Source organism: Gorilla gorilla, chromosome X (genome assembly GCF_029281585.2).
Source record: "Gorilla gorilla gorilla isolate KB3781 chromosome X, NHGRI_mGorGor1-v2.1_pri, whole genome shotgun sequence".
Lineage (NCBI taxonomy): Eukaryota > Metazoa > Chordata > Mammalia > Primates > Hominidae > Gorilla > Gorilla gorilla.
Genome location: NC_073247.2, coordinates 72,851,626 through 72,875,892, shown reverse-complemented (window position 1 = coordinate 72,875,892; position 24,267 = coordinate 72,851,626).

Here is a 24,267-nt window from a genome sequence, read left to right as displayed (position 1 = left end):
GCGCTTCTGTCTAGATTTTAGATGAGGATATTCCCGTTTCCAACGAAATCGTTAGAGCTATCCAAATATCCACTTAGAAATTCTACAAAAAGAGTGTTTCCAAACTGTTCTATAAAAAGAAAGGCTGAAATCGGTTAGTTGAGGACACACATCACAAAAAGTTTCAGAGAATACTTCTGTCTGCATTTTATATGAAGATTTTCCCGTTTCCAAAGAAATCTTCACAGTTATCCGAATATCCAACTGCACATTCTACAAATAGAGTGTTTCCAAATTGCTGTATCAAAAGATAGGTTGAACTCTGATAGTTGAGGACACACATCACAAAGAAGTTTCTGAGAATGCTTCTGTCTAGATTTTATATGAAGATATTCCCGTATCCAACGTAATCTTCACAGTTATCCAAATATCCGCTTGCAGACCCTACAAAAAGAGTGTTTCCAAATTGCTGTCTCAAAAGAAAGGTTGAACTCTGTTCGTTGAGGACACACATCACAAAGAAGTTTCTGAGAATGCTTGTGTCCAGATTTTATATGAAGATATTCCCGTTTCCAACGAAATTGTTACCGCTATCCAAATATCCACTTACAGAAACTACAAAAAGAGTGTTTCCAAACTGCTCTGTCAAAAGAAAGGTTGAACTCTGTTAGTTGAGGACACACATCACTAAGTAGTTTCTGAGAATGCTTCTGTCCGGATTTTATATGAAGATATTCCCGTTTCCTACGAAATCTTCCCAGTTATCCAAATATCCACTTGCAGATTCTACAAAAAGATTGTTTCCAAACTTCTGTATGAAAAGAAAGATTCAACTCTGTTAGTTGATGACACACATCCCAAATAAGTTTCTGAGAATGCTTCTGTCTAGATTTTATGGGAGGATATTTCCGTTTTCACCATAGGCCTGAAAGCGCTTGAAATGTCCACTTGCAGATAGTACAGAAAGAGTGTTACAATCCTGCTCTATGAAAGGGAATGTTCAGATCTGTGACTTGAATGCAGGTATCACAAAGTTGTTTCTGAGAGTGCTTCTGCCTAGATTTTAGATGAAGATATTCCCGTTTCCAATGAAATCGATAAAGCTATCCTAATATCCACTTAGAGATTCTACAAAAAGAGTGTTTTCAAACTGCTCCATCAAAAGAAAGTTTGAACTCTGTTAGTTGAGAACACGCATAACAAAGAAGTTTCTGAGAATGCTTCTGTCAGGATTTTATATGAAGATATTCACGTTTCCAACGAAATCTTCACAGTTATCCAAATATCCACTTGCAGATTCTACAAAAAGAGTGTTTCCAAACTGCTGTATGAAAAGAAAGGCTGAACTCTGTTAGTTGAGGACACATATCACTAAGAAGTTTGTGAGAATGCTTCTGTTTGGATTTTATATGAAGATATTCCCGTTTCCAACGAAATCTTCACAGTTATCCAAATATCCACTTGCAGATTCTACAAAAAGTGTGTGTCCAAATTGCTGTGTCAAAAGAAAGGTGGAAGTCCGTTAGTTGAGGACACACATCACAAAGAAGTTTCTCAGAATGTTTCTGTCTAGATTTTATATGAAGATATTCGCGTTTGCAATGAAACCTTCACAGTTATCCAAATATCCACTTCCACATTCTACAAAAAGAGTGTTTCCAAATTGCTGTATTAAAAGAAAGGATGACATTTGTTGCTTGAGGATTCACATCCCAAATTTGTTTCTGAAAATAATTCTGTCTAGATTTTATGGGAAGATATTTCCTTTTTCACCATAGGCCTCAATGCGCTCGAAATGTCCACTTGCAGTTAGTACAGAAAGAGTGTTTCAAACCTGCTCTATGCAAGGGTATATTCTGCTCTGTGACTTGAATGCAGATATCACAAAGGTCTTTCTGAGAGTGCTTCTGTCTAGATTTTAGATGAAGATATTCCGGTTTCCAACGAAATCGTTACACCTATCCAAATATCTACTTAGAGATTCTACAAAAAGAGTGTTTCCAAACTGCTGTATCAAAAGAAGGTTTGAACTCTGTTAGTTGAGGACACACATCACAAAAAGTTTCAGAGAATCCTTCTCTCTGGATTTTATATGAAGATATTCCCGTTTCCAAGGAAATCTTCACAGTTATCCGAATATCCACTTGCACATTCTACAAATAGAGTGTTTCCAAATTGCTGTATCAAAACATAGGTTGAACTGTGATAGTTGAGGACACACATCACAAAGAAGTTTCTGAGAATGCTTTTGTCTAGATTTTATATGAAGATATTTCCGTTTCCATTGAAATCGTTAGAGCTATCCAGATATCCACTTAGAGATTCAACAAAAAGAGTGTCTCCAAACTGCTTTATCAAAAGAAAGGTTGAAATCTGTTAGTTGAGGACACACATCACAAAGAAGTTTCTGAGAATGCTTCTGTCTAGATTTTATATGAAGTTATTCCCGTTTCCAATGAAATCGTTAGAGCTATCCAAATATCCACTTACAGATTCTAGAAAAAGAGTGTTTCGAAACTACTCTGTCAAAAGAAAGGTTGAACTCTGTTAGTTGAGGACACTCATAACAAAGCAGTTTCTGAGAAGGCTTCTGCCTGGATTTTATATGGAGATATTCCCGTTTCCAACGAAATCTTCACAGTTATGCAAATATCCACCTGCAGATTCTACAAAAAAGAGTGTTTCCAAACTGCTGTATCAAAAGAAAGGTTCAACACTGTTAGTTGAGGACACACAACCAAAATTTGTTTCTGAAAATGATTCTGTCTAGATTTCATGGGAAAATATTTCCTTTTTCACCATAGGCCTGAAAGCGCTTGAAATGTCCACTTGCAGATAGTACAGAAAGAGTTTTTCAAACCTGCTCTATGAAAGGGAATGTTCAGCTCCGTGACTTGAATGCAGATATCACCAAGTTGTTGCTGAGAGTGTTTCTTTCTAGATTTTAGATGGGGATATTCCCGTTTCCAACGAAATCGTTAGAGCAATCCAAATATCCACTTAGAGATTCTACAAAAAGGGTGTTTCCAAATTGCTGTATCAAAAGAAAGGTTGAACTCTGTTAGTTGAGGAAACACATCACAAAGAAGTTTCTCAGAATGCTTCTGTCTAGACTTTATATGAAGATATTCCCGTTTTCAATGAAATCTTCACAGTTATTGAAATATCCACTTAGAGATTCTACAAAAAGAGTGTTTCCAAACTGCTGTATCAAAAGAAGGTTTGAACTCGGTTAGTTGAGGACACACATCACAAAAAGTTTCAGAGAATCCTTCTCTCTGGATTTTATATGAAGATATTCCCGTTTCCAAGGAAATCTTCACAGTTATCCGAATATCCACTTGCACATTCTACAAATAGAGTGTTTCCAAATTGCTGTATCAAAACATAGGTTGAACTCTGATAGTTGAGGACACACATCACAAAGAAGTTTCTGAGAATGCTTTTGTCTAGATTTTATATGAAGATATTTCCGTTTCCATTGAAATCGTTAGAGCTATCCAGATATCCACTTAGAGATTCAACAAAAAGAGTGTCTCCAAACTGCTTTATCAAAAGAAAGGTTGAAATCTGTTAGTTGAGGACACACATCACAAAGAAGTTTCTGAGAATGCTTCTGTCTAGATTTTATATGAAGTTATTCCCGTTTCCAATGAAATCGTTAGAGCTATCCAAATATCCACTTACAGATTCTAGAAAAAGAGTGTTTCGAAACTACTCTGTCAAAAGAAAGGTTGAACTCTGTAAGTTGAGGACACTCATAGCAAAGCAGTTTCTGAGAAGGCTTCTGCCTGGATTTTATATGGAGATATTCCCGTTTCCAACGAAATCTTCACAGTTATGCAAATATCCACCTGCAGATTCTACAAAAAAGAGTGTTTCCAAACTGCTGTATCAAAAGAAAGGTTCAACACTGTTAGTTGAGGACACACAACCAAAATTTGTTTCTGAAAATGATTCTGTCTAGATTTCATGGGAAAATATTTCCTTTTTCACCATAGGCCTGAAAGCGCTTGAAATGTCCACTTGCAGATAGTACAGAAAGAGTTTTTGAAACCTGCTCTATGAAAGGGAATGTTCAGCTCCGTGACTTGAATACAGATATCACCAAGTTGTTGCTGAGAGTGTTTCTTTCTAGATTTTAGATGGGGATATTCCCGTTTCCAACAAAATCGTTAGAGCAATCCAAATATCCACTTAGAGATTCTACAAAAAGGGTGTTTCCAAATTGCTGTATCAAAAGAAAGGTTGAACTCTGTTAGTTGAGGAAACACATCACAAAGAAGTTTCTCAGAATGCTTCTGTCTAGATTTTATATGAAGATATTCCCGTTTTCAGTGAAATCTTCACAGTTATTGAAATATCCACTTAGAGATTCTACAAAAAGAGTGTTTCCAAACTGCTCTATCAAAGGAAAGGTTGAACTCTGTTACTTGAGGACACACATCACAAAGAAGTTTCTGAGAATGTTTCTGCCCAGATTTTATATGAAGATATTCCCGTTTCCAAAGAAATCTTAACGTTTATCCAAATATCCACTTAGAGACTCTACAAAAAGAGTGTTCCCAAACTGCTCTATCAAAAGAAAGGTTGAACTCTGTTACTTGAGGACACACATCACAAAGAAGTTTCTTAGAATGCTTCTGCCCAGATTTTATATGAAGATATTCCCGTTTCCAACGAAATCATAAGAGCTATCCAAATATCCACTTACAGGTTCTACAAAAAGTGTGTTTCCAAACTGCTCTATCAAAAGAAAGGTGAAACTCTGTTAGTTGAGGACACACATCGCAAAGTAGTTTCTCAGAATGCTTCTGTCTGAATTTTATATGAAGATAATCCCGTTTCCAATGAAATTTTCACAGTTATCCAAATATCCACTTGCACATTCTACAAAAAGTGTGTTTCCAAATTGCTGTATCAAAAGAAAGGTTGAACTCTATTAGTTGAGGACACACATCAAAATGAAGTTTCAGAGAATGCATCTGTCTAGATTTTATATGAAGATATTCCCGTTTCCAGCGAAATCTCCACAGTTATCCAAATATCCACCTGCAGATTCTACAAAAAGTGTGTTTCCGAACTGCTGTATCAAAGAAAGCTTCAACTCTGATAGTTGAGGACACACATCCCAAATATGTTTCTCAGAATTCTTCTGTCTAGAATTTATGGGAAGATATTTCCTTTTTCACCATAGGCCAAAAATCGCTTCAAATGTCCACTTGCAGATAGTACAGAAAGAGTGTTTCAAACCTGCTCTATGAAAGGGAATGTTCAGCTCTGTGACTTGTATGCAGATTTCACAAAGTTGTTTCTGAGAGTGCTTCTGCCTAGATTTAAGGTGAAGATATTACCGTATCCAATGAAATCGTTAGAGCTATCCAAATATCAACTTACAGATTCTACCCAACGAGTGTTTCCAAACTGCTCTATCAAAAGAAAGGATGAACTCTGTTAGTTGAGGACACACATCAAAACGATGTTTCTGAGAAGGCTTCTGTCTGGATTTTATATGAAGATATTCCCGTTTACAACAAATCTTCACATTTATCAAAGTATCCACTTGCAGATTCTACAAAAAGAGTGTTTGCAAATTGCAGTATCAAAAGAAAGGTTGAACTCTGTTACTTGAGGACACTCATCACAAAGCAGTTTCTGAGAAGGCTTCTGTCTACATTTTATATGTAGATATTCCCGTTTGCATCGAAATCATTAGAGCTATCCAAATATCCACTTAGAGATTCGACAAAAAGAGTATCTCCAAACTGCTCTATCAAAAGAAAGGTTGAAATCTGTTAGTTGAGGACACGCATCACAAAGAAGTTTCTGACACTGCTTCTGTCTAGATTTTATATGAAGATATTCCCGATTCCAATGAAATCGTTAGAGCTATCCAAATATCCACTTGCAGATTCTACAAAAAGGGTGTTTCCAAACTGCTGTATGAGAAGAAAGGTTGAACTCTGTTAGTTGAGGACACACTTCCAAAGAAGTTTCTGAGAATGCTTCTGTTTGGATTTTATATGAAGATATTCCCGATTCCAACGAAATCTTCACAGTTATCCAAATATGCACTTGCACTTTCTACAGAAAGAGTGTTTCCAAACTACTGTATGAAAAGAAAGGTTCAACTCTGTTAGTTGATGACACACATCCCAAATAAATTTCTGAGAATGCTTCTGTCTAGATTTTATGGAAAGATATTTCCGTTTTCACCATTGGCCTGAAAGCACTTGCAATGTCCACTTGCAGATAGTACAGAAAGAGTGTTACAATCCTGCTCTATGAAAGGGAATGTTCAGCTCTGTGACTTGAATGCAGATATCACAAAGTTGTTTCTGAGAGTGCTTCTGTCTAGAATTTAGATGAAGATATTCCCGTTTCCAACGAAATCGTTAGAGCTAACCTAATATCCACTTAGAGATTTCACAAAAAGAGTGCTTTCAAACTGCTCTATCAAAAGAAAGGTTGAACTCTGTTAGTTGAGGACACACATCACAAAGGAGTTTCTGAGAATGCCTCTGTCTGGATTTTACATGAAGATATTCCCGTTTCCAACGAAATCTTCTCAGTTATCCAAATATCCACTTGCAGATTCTACAAAAAGATTGTTTCCAAATTTCTGTATCAAGAGAAATGTTGAACTGTGTAAGTTGAGGACACACATCACAAAGAAGTTTCGGAGAATGCTTCTGTCTACATTTTATATGAAGATATTCCCGTTTCCAACAAAATCTTCACAGTTATCCAAATATCCACTTGCAGATTCTACAAAAAAAGTGTTTCCAAATTGCAGTATCAAAACAAAGGTACAAGTCTGTTAGTTGTGGTCACACATCACAAAGAAGTTTCTGAGAATGCTTCTGTCCAGATTTTATATGAAGATATTCGCGTTTCCAACGAAATCTTCACAGTTATCCAAATATCCACCTGCACATTCTACAAAAAGAGTGTTTCCAAACTGCTGTATCAAAAGAAAGGTTCAACTGCGTTAGATGAGGACACACATCCAAAATTTGTTTCTCAGAATGATTCTGTCTAGATTTCATGGGAAGATATTTCCTTTTTCACCTTAGGCCTGAATACGCTTCAAATTTCCTCTTGCAGATAGTACAGAAAGAGTGTTTCAAACCTGCTCTATGAAAGAGAATGTTCAGCTCCGTGACTTGAATGCAGATATCACAAAGTTGTTTCTGAGAGTGCTTCTGTCTAGATTTTAGATGAGGATATTCCCGTTTCCAACGAAATCGTTAGAGCTATCCAAATATCCACTTAGAGATTCTACAAAAAGGGTTTTTCCAAACTGTTCTATCAAAAGAAAGGCTGAAATCTGTTAGTTGAGGACACACGTCACAAAAAATTTCAGAGAATCCTTCTGTCTGGATTTCATATGAAGATTTCCCGGTTTCCAATGAAATCTACAGAGTTATCCGAATATCCACCTGCACATTCTACAAATAGTTTGTTTCCAAATTGCCGTATGAAAAGACAGGTTGAACTCTGATAGTTAAGGACACACATCACAAAGAAGTTTCTGAGAATGCTTCTGTCAAGATTTTATATGAAGATATTCCCGTCTCCAAACTGCTGTATCAAAAGATAGGTTGAACTCTGATAGTTGAGGACACACATCACAAAGAAGTTTCTGAGAATGCTTCTGTGTAGATTTTATATGAAGATATTCCCGTTTCCATCAAAATCGTTAGAGCTATCCAAATATCCACTTAGAGATTCGACAAAAAGAGTGTTTCCAAACTGCTCTATCAAAAGAAAGGTTGAAATCTGTTAGTTGAGGACACACATCACAAAGAAGTTTCTGAGAATGCTTCTGTCTAGATTTTATATGAAGATATTCCCGTTTCCAATGAAATCGTTAGAGCTATCCAAATATTCATTTGAAGATTCTACAAAAAGAGTGTTTCCAAACTGCTGTATGAGAAGAAAGGTTGAACTCTGGTAGTTGAGGACACACTTCCAAAGAAGTTTCCGAGAATGCTTCTGTTTGGATTTTATATCAAGATATTCCCGTTTCCTTCGAAATCTTCATAGTTATCCAAATATCCACTTGCACTTTCTACAAAAAGAGTGTTTCCAAACTACTGTATGAAAAGAAAGGTTCAACTCTGTTAGTTGACGACACACATCCCAAATAAGTTTCTGAGAATGCTTCTGTCTAGATTTTATGGGAAGATATTTCCGTTTTCACCATCGGCCTGAAAGCACTTGCAATGTCCACTTGCAGATAGTACAGAAAGAGTGTTACAATCCTGCTCTATGAAAGGGAATGTTCAGCTCTCTGACTTGAATGCAGATATCACAAAGTTGTTTCTGAGAGTGCTTCTGTCTAGAATTTAGATGAAGATATTCCCGTTTCCAACGAAATCGTTAGAGCTAACCTAATATCCACTTAGAGATTCCACAAAAAGAGTGCTTTCAAACTGCTCTATCAAAAGAAAGGTTGAACTCAGTTAGTTGAAGACACACATCACAAAGGAGTTTCTGAGAATGCTTCTGTCTGGATTTTATATGAAGATATTCCCGTTTCCAACAAAATCTTCACAGTTATCCAAATATCCACTTGCAGATTCTACAAAAAGATTGTTTCCAAATTTCTGTATCAAGAGAAATGTTGTACTCTGTAAGCTGAGGACACACATCACAAAGAAGTTTCTGAGAATGTTTCTGTCTAGATTTTATATGAAGATATTCCCGTTTCCAACGAAATCTTCACAGTTATCCAAATATCCACTTGCAGATTCTACAAAAAGATTGTTTCCAAATTTCTGTATCAAGAGAAATGTTGAACTCTGTAAGTTGAGGACACACATCACAAAGAAGTTTCTGAGAATGCTTCTGTCTAGATGTTATATGAAGATATTCCCGTTTCCAACGAAATCTTCACAGTTATCCAAATATCCACTTGCAGATTCTACAAAAAGAGTGTTTCCAAATTGCTGTATCAAAAGAAAGGTTGAAGTCTGTTAGTTGAGGACACACATCACAAAGAAGTTTCTGAGAATGCTTCTGTCCCGATTTTATATGAAGATATTCGCGTTTCCAACGAAATCTTCACAGTTATCCAAATATCCACTTGCAGATTCTACAAAAAGAGTATTTCCAAATTCCTGTATCGAAAGAATGGTTGAAGTCTGTTAGTTGAGGACACACATCACAAAGAAGTTTCTGAGAGTGCTTCTGTCTAGAATTTAGATGAAGATATTCCCGTTTCCAACGCAATCGTTAGAGCTAAGGTAATATCCACTTAGAGATTCCACAAAAAGAGTGCTTTCAAACTGCTCTATCAAAAGAAAGGTTGAACTCTGTTAGTTGAGGACACACATCACAAAGAAGTTTCTGAGAATGCTTCTGTCCAGATTTTATATGAAGATATTCGCGTTTCCAATGAAATCTTCACAGTTATCCAAATATCCACTAGCACATTCTATAAAAAGAGTGTTTCCAAACTGCTGTATCAAAAGAAAGGTTCAACTGCGTTAGATGAGGACACACATCCAAAATTTGCTTCTCAGAATTATTCTGTCTAGATTTCATGGGAAGATATTTCCTTTTTCACCATAGGCCTGAATACGCTGGAAATGTCCTCTTGCAGATAGTACAGAAAGACTGTTTCAAACCTGCTCTATGAAAGAGAATGTTCAGCTCCGTGACTTGAATGCAGATATCACAAAGTTGTTTCTGAGAGTGCTTCTGTCTAGATTTTAGATGAGGATATTCCCGTTTCCAAAGAAATCGTTAGAGCTATCCAAATATCCACTTAGAGATTCTACAAAAAGAGTGTTTCCAAACTGTTCTATCAAAAGAAAGGCTGAAATCTGTTAGTTGAATGCACACATCACAAAAAGTTTCTGATAATCCTTCTGTCTCGATTTCATATGAAGATTTTCCCGTTTCCAATGAAATCTTCACAGTTATCCGAATATCCACCTGCTCATTCTACAAATACAGTGTTTCCAAATTGCTCTATCAAAAGATAGGTTGAACTCTGATAGTTAAGGACACACATCACAAAGAAGTTTCTGAGAATGCTTCTGTCTAGATTTTATATGAAGATATTCCCGTTTCCAAATTGATGTATCAAAAGATAGGTTGAACTCTGATAGTTGAGGACACACATCACAAAGAAGTTTCTGAGAATGCTTCTTTCTTGATTTTATATGAAGATATTCCCGTTTCCATCAAAATCGTTAGAGCTATCCAAATATCCACTTAGAGATTGGACAAAAAGAGTGTTTCCAAACTGCTCTACCAAAAGAAAGTTTGAAATCTGTTAGTTGAGGACACACATCACAAAGAAGTTTCTGAGCATGCTTCTGTCTAGATTTTATATGAAGATATTCCCGTTTCCAATGAAATCGTTAGAGCTATCCAAATATCCACTTGAAGATTCTACAAAAAGAATGTTTCCAAACCGCTGTATGAGAAGAAAGGTTGAACTCTGTTATTTGAGGACACACTTCCAAAGAAGTTTCCGAGAATGCTTCTGTTTGGATTTTATATGAAGATATTCCCGTTTCCAACGAAATCTTCACAGTTATCCAAATATCCACTTGCACTTCCTACAAAAAGAGTGTTTCCAAACTACTGTATGAAAAGAAAGGTTCAACTCGGTTAGTTGACGACACACATCCCAAATAAGTTTCTGAGAATGCTTCTGTCTAGATTTTATGGGAAGATATTTCCCTTTTCACCATTGGCCTGAAAGCACTTGCAATGTCTACTTGCAGATAGTACAGAAAGATTGTTACAATCCTGCTCTATGAAACGGAATGTTCAGCACTGTGACTTGAATGCAGATATCACAAAGTTGTTTCTGAGAGTGCTTCTGTCTAGAATTCAGATGAAGATATTCCCGTTTCCAACGAAATCGTTAGAGCTAACCTAATATCCACTTAGAGATTCCACAAAAAGAGTGTTTTCAAACTGCTCTATCAAAAGAAAGGTTTAACTCTGTTAGTTGAGGACACACATCACAAAGGAATTTCTGAGAATACTTCTTTCTGGATTTTATATGAAGATATTCCCGTTTCCAACGAAATCTTCACAGTTATCCAAATATCCACTTGCAGATTCTACAAAAAGATTGTTTCCAAATTTCTGTATCAAGAGAAATGTTGAACTGTGTAAGTTGAGGACACACATCACAAAGAAGTTTCTCAGAATGCTTCTGTCTAGATTTTATATGAAGATATTCTCGTTTCCAACGAAATCTTCACAGTTATCCAAATATCCACTTGCACATTTTACAAAAAGAGTGTTTCCAAACTGCTGTATCAAAAGAAAGGTTCAGCTGCGTTAGCTGAGGACACACATCCAAAATTTGCTTCTCAGAATGATTCTGTCTAGATTTCATGGGAACATATTTCCTTTTTCACCATAGGCCTGAATACGCTTGAAATGTCCTCTTGCAGATAGTACAGAAAGAGTGCTTCAAACCTGCTCTATGATAGAGAATGTTCAACTCCGTGACTTGAATGCAGATATCAAAAAGTTGTTTCTGAGAGTGCTTCTGTCTAGATTTTAGATGAGGATATTCCCGTTTCCAACGAAATCGTTAGAGCTATCCAAACATCCACTTAGAGATTCTACAAAAAGAGTGTTTCCAAACTGTTGTATCAAAAGAAAGGCTGAAATCTGTTAGTTGAGAACACACATCACAAAAAGTTTCAGAGAATCCTTCTGTCTCGATTTCATATGAAGATTTTCCCGTTTCCAATGAAATCTTCACAGTTATCCGAATATCCACCTGCTCATTCTACAAATAGAGTGTTTCCAAATTGCTCTATCAAAAGATAGGTTGAACTCTGATAGTTAAGGACACACATCACAAACAAGTTTCTGAGAATGCTTCTGTCTAGATTTTATATGAAGATATTCCCGTTTCCAAATTGCTGTAGCAAAAGATAGGTTGAACTCTGATAGTTGAGGACACACATCACAAAGAAGTTTCTGAGAATGCTTCTGTCTAGATTTTATGTGAAGATATTCCCGTTTCCATCGAAATCGTTAGAGCTATCCAAATATCCACTTAGAGATTCGACAAAAAGTGTGTTTCCAAACTGCTCTATCAAAAGAAAGGTTAAAATCTGTTAGTTGAGGACACACATCACAAAGAAGTTTCTGAGAGTGCTTCTGTCTAGAATTTAGATGAAGATATTCCCTTTTCCAACGCAATCGTTAGAGCTAAGGTAATATCCACTTAGAGATTCCACAAAAAGAGTGCTTTCAAACTGCTCTATCAAAAGAAAGGTTGAACTCTGTTAGTTGAGGACACACATCACAAAGAAGTTTCTGAGAATGCTTCTGTCCAGATTTTATATGAAGATATTCGCGTTTCCAACGAAATCTTCACAGTTATCCAAATATCCACTTGCACATTCTACAAGAAGGGTGTTTCCAAACTGCTGTATCAAAAGAAAGGTTCAGTTCCCACCTATGAGTGAGAATATGCGGTGTTTGGTTTTTTGTTCTTGCGATAGTTTACTGAGAATGATGGAACTGAACAATGAGATCACATGGACACAGGAAGGGGAATATCACACTCTGGGGACTGTTGTGGGGTGGGGGGAGGGGGGAGGGATAGCATTGGGAGATATACCACCAGCATGGCACATGTATACATATGTAACTAACCTGCACAATGTGCACACGTACCCTAAAACTTAAAGTATAATAAAAAAAAAAAAAAAAAAAAAAAAAAGAAAAAAAAAAAAAAAAAAAAAAAGAAAGGTTCAACTGCGTTAGATGAGGACACACATCCAAAATTTGCTTCTCAGAATTATTCTGTCTAGATTTCATGGGAAGATATTTCCTTTTTCACCATAGGCCCGAATACGCTTGAAATGTCCTCTTGCAGATAGTATAGAAAGAGTGTTTCAAACCTGCTCTATGAAAGAGAATGTTCAACTCCATGACTTGAATGCAGATATCATAAAGTTGTTTCTGAGAGTGCTTCTGTCTAGATTTTAGATGAGGATATTCCCGTTTCCAGTGAAATCGTTAGAGCTATCCAAATATCCACTTGCAGATTGTACAAAAAGAGTGTTTCCAAACTGTTCTATCAAAAGAAAGGCTGAAATCTGTTAGTTGAGGACACACATCACAAAAAGGTTCAGAGAATCCTTCTGTCTGGATTTCATATGAAGATTTTCCCGTTTCCAATGAAATCTTCACACTTATCCCAATATCCACCAGCACATACTACAAATAGAGTGTTTCCAAATTGCTGTATCAAAAGATAGGTTGAACTCTGATAGTTGAGGACACACATCACAAAGAAGTTTCTGAGAATGCTTCTGTCTAGATTTTATATGAAGATATTCCCGTTTCCATCGAAATCGTTAGAGCTATCCAAATATCCACTTAGAGATTCGACAAAAAAGAGTGTTTCCAAACTGCTCTATCAAAAGAAAGGTTGAAATCTGTTAGTTGAGGACACACATCACAAAGAAGTTTCTGAGAATGCTTCTGTCTAGAATTTTGATGAAGATATTCCCATTTCCAACGAAATCCTTAGAGCTAACCTAATATCCACTTAGAGATTCCACAAAAAGAGTGCTTTCAAACTGCGCTGCCAAAAGAAAGCTTGAACTCTGTTAGTTGAGGACACACATCACAAAGTAGTTTCTGAGAATGCTTCTGTCTGGATTTTATATGAAGATATTCCCGTTTCCAACGAAATCTTCACAGTTATCCAAATATCCACTTGCAGATTCTACAAAAAGATTGTTTCCAAATTTCTGTATCAAGAGAAATGTTGAACTCTGTAAGTTGAGGACTCACATCACAAAGAAGTTTCTGAGAATGCTTCTGTCTAGATTTTATATGAAGACATTCCCGTTTCCAACGAAATCTTCACAGTTATCCAAATATCCACTTGCACTTTCTACAAAAAGAGTGTTTCCAAACTGCTGTATCAAAAGAAAGGTATAAGTCTGTTAGTTGAGGACACACATCACAAAGAAGTTTCTGAGAATGCTTCTGTCCAGATTTTAGATGAGGATATTCCCGTTTCCAGCGAAACCGTTAGACCTATCCAAATATCCACTTAGAGATTCTACAAAAAGAGTGTTTCCAAACTGTTCTATCAAAAGAAAGGCTGAAATCTGTTAGTTGAGTACACACATCACAAAAAGTTTCAGAGAATCCTTCTGTCTGGATTTCATATGAAGATTTTCCCGTTTCCAATGAAATCTTCACAGTTATCCGAATATCCACCTGCGCATTCTACAAATAGAGTGTTTCCAAATTGCTGTATCAAAAGATAGGATGAGCTCTGATAGTTAAGGACACACATCACAAAGAAGTTTCTGAGAATGCTTCTGTCTAGATTTTATATGAAGATATTCCCGTTTCCGTCGAAATCGTTAGAGCTATCCAAATATCCACTTAGAGATTCGACAAAAAGAGTGGTTCCAAACTACTGTATGAAAAGAAAGGTTCAAATCTGTTAGTTGATGACACACATCCCAAATAACTTTCTGAGAATGCTTCTGTCTAGATTTTATGGGAAGATATTTCAGTTTTCACCATTGGCCTGAAAGCACTTGCAATGTCGACTTGCAGATAGTACAGAAAGAGAGTTACAATCCTGCTCTTTGAAAGGGAATGTTCAGCTCTGTGACTTGAATGCAGATATCACAAAGTTGTTTCTGAGAGCGCTTCTGTCTAGAATTTAGATGAAGATATTCCCGTTTCCAACGAAATCGTTAGAGCTAACCTAATATCCACTTAGAGATTCCACAAAAAGAGTGCTTTCAAACTGCTCTATCAAAAGAAAGATTGAGCTCTGTTAGTTGAGGACACACATCACAAAGAAGTTTCTGAGAATGCTTCTGTCTGGATTTTATATGAAGATATTCCCGTTTCCAACGAAATCTTCACAGTTATCCAAATATCCACTTGCAGATTCTAAAAAAAGATTGTTTCCAAATTTCCATATCAAGGGAAATGTTGAATTCTGTAAGTTGAGGACACACATCACAAAGAAGTTTCTGAGAATGCTTCTGTCTAGATTTTATATGTAGATATTCCCATTTCCAAATTTCTGTATCAAAAGACAGGTTGAACTCTGATAGTTGAGGACACACATCACAAAGAAGTTTCTGAGAATGCTTCTGTCTAGATTTTATACGAAGATATTCCCGTTTCCGTCGAAATCGTTAGAGCTATCCAAATATCCACTTAGAGATTCGACAAAAAGAGTGTTTCCAAACTGCTCTATCAAAAGAAAGGTTGAAATCTGTTAGTTGAGGACACACATCACAAAGAAGCTTCTGAGAATGCTTCTGTCTAGATTTTATATGAAGATATTCCCGTTTCCGTCAAAATCGTTAGAGCTATCCAAATATCCACATAGAGATTCGACAAAAAGAGTGTTTCCAAACTGCTCTATCAAAAGAAAGGTTGAACTCTGTTAGTTGAGGACACACTTCCAAAGAAGTTTCCGAGAATGCTTCTGTTTGGATTTTATATGAAGATATTCCCGTTTCCAACGAAATCTTCACAGTTATCCAAATATCCACTTGCACTTTCTACAAAAAGAGTATTTCCAAACTACTGTATGAAAAGAAAGGTTCAACTCTGTTAGTTGATGACACACATCCCAAATAACTTTCTGAGAATGCTTCTGTCTAGATTTTATGGGAAGATGTTTCAGTTTTCACCATTGGCCTGAAAGCACTTGCAATGTCGACTTGCAGATAGTACAGAAAGAGTGTTACAATCCTGCTCTTTGAAAGGGAATGTTCAGCTCTGTGACTTGAATGCAGATATCACAAAGTTGTTTCTGAGAGTGCTTCTGTCTAGAATTTAGATGAAGATATTCCCGTTTCCAACGAAATCGTTAGAGCTAACCAAATATCCACTTAGAGATTCCACAAAAAGAGTGCTTTCAAACTGCTCTATCAAAAGAATGATTGAACTCTGTTTGTTGAGGACACACATCACAAAGAAGTTTCTGAGAATGCTTCTGTCTGGATTTTATATGAAGATATTCCCGTTTCCAACGAAATCTTCACAGTTATCCAAATATCCACTTGCAGATTCTACAAAAAGATTGTTTCCAAATTTCCATATCAAGGGAAATGTTGAACTCTGTAAGTTGAGGACACACATCACAAAGAAGTTTCTGAGAATGCTTCTGTCTAGATTTTATATGAAGATATTCCCGTTTCCAATGAAATCTTCTCAGTTATCCAAATATCCACTTGCAGATTCTACAAAAAGAGTGTTTCCAAATTGCTGTATCAAAAGAAAGGTTGAAGTCTGTTAGTTGAGGACACACATCACGAAGAAGTTTCTGAGAATGCTTCTGTCCAGATTTTATAAGAAAATATTCGCGTTTCCAACGAAATCTTCACAGTTATCCAAATATCCACTTGCGCATTCTACAAAAAGAGTGTTTCCTAACTGCTGTATCAAAAGAAAGGTTCAACTGCGTTAGATGAGGAAACACATCCATAATTTGTTTCTCAGAATGATTCTGTCTAGATTTCATGGGAAGATATTTCCTTTTTCACCGTAGGCCTGAATACGCTTGAAATGGCCTCTTGCAGATAGTACAGAATGAGTGTTTCAAACACGCTCTATGAAAGAGAATGTTCAGCTCCGTGACTTGAATGCAGATATCACAAAGTTGTTTCTGAGAGTGCTTCTGTCTAGATTTTAGATGAGGATATTCCCGTTTCCAACGAAATCATTAGAGTTATCCAAATATCCACATAGAGATTCTACAAAAAGAGTGTTTCCAAACTGTTCTATCAAAAGAAAGGCTGAAATCTGTTAGTTGAGGACACACATCACAAAAAGTTTCAGAGAATCCTTCTGTCTGGATTTCATATGAAGATTTTCCCGTTTCCAATGAAATCTTCACAGTTATCCGAATATCCACCTGCACATTCTACAAATAGAGTGTTTCCAAATTGCTGTATCAAAAGATAGGTTGAACTCTGATAGTTGAGGACACACATCACAAAGAAGTTTCTGAGAAGGCTTCTGTCTAGATTTTATATGAAGATATTCCCGTTTCCATCGAAAACGTTAGAGCTATCCAAATATCCACTTAGAGATTCTACAAAAAGAGTGTTTCCAAACTGCTGTATGAGAAGAAAGGTTGAACTCTGTTAGTTGAGGACACACTTCCAAAGAAGTTTCCGAGAATGCTTCTGTTTGGATTTTATATGAAGATATTGCCGTTTCCAACGAAATCTTCACAGTTATCCGAATATCCACTTGCACTTTCTACAAAAAGAGTGTTTCCAAACTACTGTATGAAAAGTAAGGCTCAATTCTGTTAGTTGACGACACACATCCCAAATAAGTTTCTGAGAATGCTTCTGTCTAGGTTTTCTGGGAAGATATTTCCGTTTTCACCATTGGCCTGAAAACACTTGCAATGTCCACTTGCAGATAGTACGGAAAGAGTGTTACAATCCTGCTCTTTAAAAGGGAATGTTCAGCTCTGTGACTTGAATGCAGATATCACAAAGTTGTTTCTGAGAGTGCTTCTGTCTAGAATTTAGATGAAGATATTCCCGTTTCCAATGAAATCGTTAGAGCTAAGGTAATATCCACTTAGAGATTCCAAAAAAAGAGTGCTTTCAAACTGCTCTATCTAAAGAAAGGTTGAACTCTGTTAGTTCAGGACACACATCACAAAGAAGTTTCTGAGAATGCTTCTGTCTGGATTTTATATGAAGATATTCCCGTTTCCAACGAAATCTTCACAGTTATCCAAATATCCACTTGCAGATTCTACAAAAAGAGTGTTTCCAAATTTCCATATCAAGAGAAATGTTGAGCTGTGTAAGTTGAGGACACACATCACAAAGAAGTTTCTGAGAATGCTTCTGTCTGGATTTTATAGGAAGATATTCCCGTTTCCAACGAAATCTTCACCGTTATCCAAATATCCACTTGCAGATTCTGCAAAAAGAGTGTTTCCAAATTGCTGTATCAAAAGAAAGGTTGAAGTCTGTTAGTTGAGGACACACATCACAAAGAAGTTTCTGAGAATGCTTCTGTCCAGATTTTATAGAAGATATTCCCGTTTCCAACGAAATCTTCACAGTTATCCAAATATCCACTTGCACATTCTACAAAAAGATTGTTTCCAAACTGCTGTATCAAAAGAAAAGTTCAACTGCGTTAGATGAGGACACACATCCAAAATTGGTTTCTCAGAATGATTCTGTGTAGATTTCGTGGGAAGATATTTCCTTTTTCACCATAGGCCTGAATACGCTTGAAATGTCCTCTTGCAGATAGTACAGAAAGAGTGTTTCAAACCTGCTCTATGAAAGAGAATGTTCAGCTCCGTGACTTGAATGCAGATATCACAAAGTTGTTTCTGAGAGTGCTTCTGTCTAGATTTTAGATGAGGATATTCCCGTTTCCAACGAAATCGTTAGAGCTATCCGAATATCCACATAGAGATTCTACAAAAAGAGTGTTTCCAAACTGTTCTATCAAAAGAAAGGCTGAAATCTGTTAGTTGAAGACACACGTCACGAAATGTTTCAGAGAATCCTTCTGTCTGGATTTCATATGAAGATTTTCCCGTTTCCAATGAAATCTTCACAGTTATCCGAATATCCACCTGCACATTCTACAAATAAAGTGTTTCCAAATTGCTGTATCGAAAGATAGGTTGAACTCTGATAGTTAAGGACACACATCACAAAGAAGTTTCTGAGAATGCTTCTGTCTAGATTTTATATGAAGATATTCCTGTTTCCAAATCGCTGTATCAAAAGATAGGTTGAACTCTGATAGTTGAGGACACACATCACAAAGAAGTTTCTGAGAATGCTTCTGTCTAGATTTTATTTGAAGATATTCCTGTTTCCAATGAAATCGTTAGAGCTATCCAAATATCCACTTGCAGATTCTACAAAAAGAGTGTTTCCAAACTGCTGTATGAGAAGAAAGTTGAACTCTCTTTGTTGAGGACACACTTCCAAAGAAGTTTCCGAGAATGCTTCTGTTTGGATTTTATTTGAAGATATTCCCATTTCCAACGAAATCTTCACAGTTATCCAAATATTCACTTGCACTTTCTACAAAAAGAGTGTTTCCAAACTACTGTATGAAAAGTAAGGCTCAATTCTGTTAGTTGACGACACACATCCCAAATAAGTTTCTGAGAATGCTTCTGTCTAGGTTTTATGGGAAGATATTTTCGTTTTCACCATTGGCCTGAAAACACTTGCAATGTCCACTTGCAGATAGTACGGAAAGAGTGTTACAATCCTGCTCTTTGAAAGGGAATGTTCAGCTCTGTGACTTGAATGCAGATATCACAAAGTTGTTTCTGAGAGTGCTTCTGTCTAGAATTTAGATGAAGATATTCCCGTTTCCAATGAAATCGTTAGAGCTAAGGTAATATCCACTTAGAGATTCCAAAAAAAGAGTGCTTTCAAACTGCTCTATCAAAAGAAAGGTTGAACTCTGTTAGTTCAGGACACACATCACAAAGAAGTTTCTGAGAATGCTTCTGTCTGGATTTTATATGAAGATATTCCCGTTTCCAACGAAATCTTCACCGTTATCCAAATATCCACTTGCAGATTCTGCAAAAAGAGTGTTTCCAAATTGCTGTATCAAAAGAAAGGTTGAAGTCTGTTAGTTGAGGACACACATCACAAAGAAGTTTCTGAGAATGCTTCTGTCCAGATTTTATAGAAGATATTCCCGTTTCCAACGAAATCTTCACAGTTATCCAAATATCCACTTGCACATTCTACAAAAAGATTGTTTCCAAACTGCTGTATCAAAAGAAAAGTTCAACTGCGTTAGATGAGGACACACATCCAAAATTGGTTTCTCAGAATGATTCTGTGTAGATTTCGTGGGAAGATATTTCCTTTTTCACCATAGGCCTGAATACGCTTGAAATGTCCTCTTGCAGATAGTACAGAAAGAGTGTTTCAAACCTGCTCTATGAAAGAGAATGTTCAGCTCCGTGACTTGAATGCAGATATCACAAAGTTGTTTCTGAGAGTGCTTCTGTCTAGATTTTAGATGAGGATATTCCCGTTTCCAACGAAATCGTTAGAGCTATCCGAATATCCACATAGAGATTCTACAAAAAGAGTGTTTCCAAACTGTTCTATCAAAAGAAAGGCTGAAATCTGTTAGTTGAAGACACACGTCACGAAATGTTTCAGAGAATCCTTCTGTCTGGATTTCATATGAAGATTTTCCCGTTTCCAATGAAATCTTCACAGTTATCCGAATATCCACCTGCACATTCTACAAATAAAGTGTTTCCAAATTGCTGTATCGAAAGATAGGTTGAACTCTGATAGTTAAGGACACACATCACAAAGAAGTTTCTGAGAATGCTTCTGTCTAGATTTTATATGAAGATATTCCTGTTTCCAAATCGCTGTATCAAAAGATAGGTTGAACTCTGATAGTTGAGGACACACATCACAAAGAAGTTTCTGAGAATGCTTCTGTCTAGATTTTATTTGAAGATATTCCTGTTTCCAATGAAATCGTTAGAGCTATCCAAATATCCACTTGCAGATTCTACAAAAAGAGTGTTTCCAAACTGCTGTATGAGAAGAAAGTTGAACTCTCTTTGTTGAGGACACACTTCCAAAGAAGTTTCCGAGAATGCTTCTGTTTGGATTTTATTTGAAGATATTCCCATTTCCAACGAAATCTTCACAGTTATCCAAATATTCACTTGCACTTTCTACAAAAAGAGTGTTTCCAAACTACTGTATGAAAAGTAAGGCTCAATTCTGTTAGTTGACGACACACATCCCAAATAAGTTTCTGAGAATGCTTCTGTCTAGGTTTTATGGGAAGATATTTTCGTTTTCACCATTGGCCTGAAAACACTTGCAATGTCCACTTGCAGATAGTACGGAAAGAGTGTTACAATCCTGCTCTTTGAAAGGGAATGTTCAGCTCTGTGACTTGAATGCAGATATCACAAAGTTGTTTCTGAGAGTGCTTCTGTCTAGAATTTAGATGAAGATATTCCCGTTTCCAATGAAATCGTTAGAGCTAAGGTAATATCCACTTAGAGATTCCAAAAAAAGAGTGCTTTCAAACTGCTCTATCAAAAGAAAGGTTGAACTCTGTTAGTTCAGGACACACATCACAAAGAAGTTTCTGAGAATGCTTCTGTCTGGATTTTATATGAAGATATTCCCGTTTCCAACGAAATCTTCACAGTTATCCAAATATCCACTAGCAGATTCTACAAAAAGAGTGTTTCCAAATTTCCATATCAAGAGAAATGTTGAGCTGTGTAAGTTGAGGACACACATCACAAAGAAGTTTCTGAGAATGCTTCTGTCTGGATTTTATAGGAAGATATTCCCGTTTCCAACGAAATCTTCACCGTTATCCAAATATCCACTTGCAGATTCTGCAAAAAGTGTGTTTCCAAATTGCTGTATCAAAAGAAAGGTTAAAGTCTGTTAGTTGAGGACACACATCACAAAGAAGTTTCTGAGAATGCTTCTGTCCAGATTTTATAGAAGATATTCGCGTTTCCAACGAAATCTTCACAGTTATCCAAATATCCACTTGCACATTCTACAAAAAGATTGTTTCCAAACTGCTGTATCAAAAGAAAAGTTCAACTGCGTTAGATGAGGACACACATCCAAAATTGGTTTCTCAGAATGATTCTGTGTAGATTTCGTGGGAAGATATTTCCTTTTTCACCATAGGCCTGAATACGCTTGAAATGTCCTCTTGCAGATAGTACAGAAAGAGTGTTTCAAACCTGCTCTATGAAAGAGAATGTTCAGCTCCGTGACTTGAATGCAGATATCACAAAGTTGTTTCTGAGAGTGCTTCTGTCTAGATTTTAGATGAGGATATTCCCGTTTCCAACGAAATCGTTAGAGCTATCCGAATATCCACTTAGAGATTCTACAAAAAGAGTGTTTCCAAACTGTTCTATCAAAAGAAAGGCTGAAATCTGTTAGTTGAAGACACACGTCACGAAAAGTTTCAGAGAATCCTTCTGTCTGGATTTCATATGAAGATTTTCCCGTTTCCAATGAAATCTTCACAGTTATCCGAATATCCACCTGCACATTCTACAAATAAAGAGTTTCCAAATTGCTGTATCGAAAGATAGGTTGAACTCTGTTAGTTGAGGACACACTTCCAAAGAAGTTTCCGAGAATGCTTCTGTTTGGATTTTATATGAAGATATTCCCATTTCCAACGAAATCTTCACAGTTATCCAAATATCTACTTGCACTTTCTACAAAAAGAGTGTTTCCAAACTACTGTATGAAAAGAAAGGTTCAACTCCGTTAGTTGACGACACACATCCCAAATAAGTTTCCGAGAATGCTTCTGTCTAGATTTCATGGGAAGATATTTCCGTTTTCACCATTGGCCTGAAATCACTTGCAATGTCCACTGGCAGATACTACAGAAAGAGTGTAAAAATTCTGCTCTGTGAAAGGGAATGTTCAGCTCTGTGACTTGAATACAGATATCAAAAAGTTGTTTCTGAGAGTGTTTCTGTCTAGATTTTAGATGAGGATATTCCCGTTTCCAACGAAACTGTTAGAGCTATCCAAATATCCACAAAGAGAATCTACAAAAAGAGTGTTTCCAAACTGTTCTATCAAAAGAAAGGCTGAAAACTGTTAGTTGAGGACACACATCACAAAAAGTTCCAGAGAATCCTTCTGTCTGGATTTCATATGAAGATTTTCCCGTTTCCAATGAAATCTTCACAGTTATCCGAATATCCACCTGCACATTCTACAAATAGAGTGTTTCCAAATTGCTGTATCAAAAGATAGGTTGAACTCTGATAGTTAAGGACACACATCACAAAGAAGTTTCTGAGAATGCTTCTGTCTAGATTTTATATGAAGATATTCCCGTTTCCAAATTGCTGTATCAAAAGATAGGTTGAACTCTGATAGTTGAGGACACACAACACAAAGAAGTTTCTGAGAATGCTTCTGTCTAGATTTTATATGAAGATATTCCCGTTTCCATTGAAATCGTTAAAGCTATCCAAATATCCACTTAGAGATTCGACAAAAAGTGTGTTTCCAAACTGCTGTATGAGAAGAAAGATTGAAATCTGTTAGTTGAGGACACGCATCACAAAGAAGTTTCTGAGAATGCTTCTGTCTAGATTTTATATGAAGATATTCCCGTTTCCAATGAAATCGTTAGAGCTATCCAAATATCCACTTGCAGATTCTACAAAAGAGTGTTTCCAAACTGCTGTATGAGAAGAAATGTTGAACTCTGTTAGTTGACGACACACTTCCAAAGAAGTTTCCGAGAATGCTTCTGTTTGGATTTTACATGAAGATATTCCCGTTTCCAACGAAATCTTCACAGTTATCCAAATATCCACTCGCACTTTCTACAAAAAGAGTGTTTCCAAACTACTGTATGAAAAGAAAGGTTCAACTCTGTTAGTTGACGACACACATCCCCAATAAGTTCCTGAGAATGCTTCTGTCTAGATTTTATGGGAAGATATTTCCGTTTTCACCATTGGCGTGGAAGCACTTGCAATGTCCACTTGCAGATAGTTCAGAAAGAGTGTTACAATCCTGCTCTATGAAAGGGAATATTCAGCTCTGTGACTTGAATGCAGATATCACAAAGTTGTTTCTGAGAGTGCTTCTGTCTAGAATTTAGATGAAGATATTCCCGTTTCCAATGAAATCGTCAGAGCTAACCTAATATCCACTTAGTGATTCCACAAAAAGAGTGCTTTCAAACTGCTCTATAAAAAGAAAGGTTGAACTCTGTTAGCTGAGGACACACATCACAAAGGAGTTTCTGAGAATGCTTCTGTCTGGATTTTATATGAACATATTCCCGTTTCCAACGAAATCTTCACAGTTATCCAAATATCCACTTGCAGATTCTACAAAAAGATTGTTTCCAAATTTCTGTATCAAGAGAAATGTTGAACTCTGTAAGTTGAGGACACACATCACAAAGAAGTTTCTGAGAATGCTTCTGTCTAGATTTTATATGAAGATATTCCCGTTTCCAAATTGCTGTATCAAAAGATAAGTTGAACTCTGATAGTTGAGGACACACATCACAAAGAAGTTTCTGAGAATGCTTCTGTCTGGATTTTATATGAAGATATTCCCGTTTCCAACGAAATCTTCACAGTTATCCAAATATCCACTTGCAGATTCTACAAAAAGAGTGTTTCCAAATTGCAGTATCAAAAGAAAGGTTGAAGTCTGTTAGTTGAGGACACACATCACAAAAAGTTTCAGAGAATCCTTCTGTCTC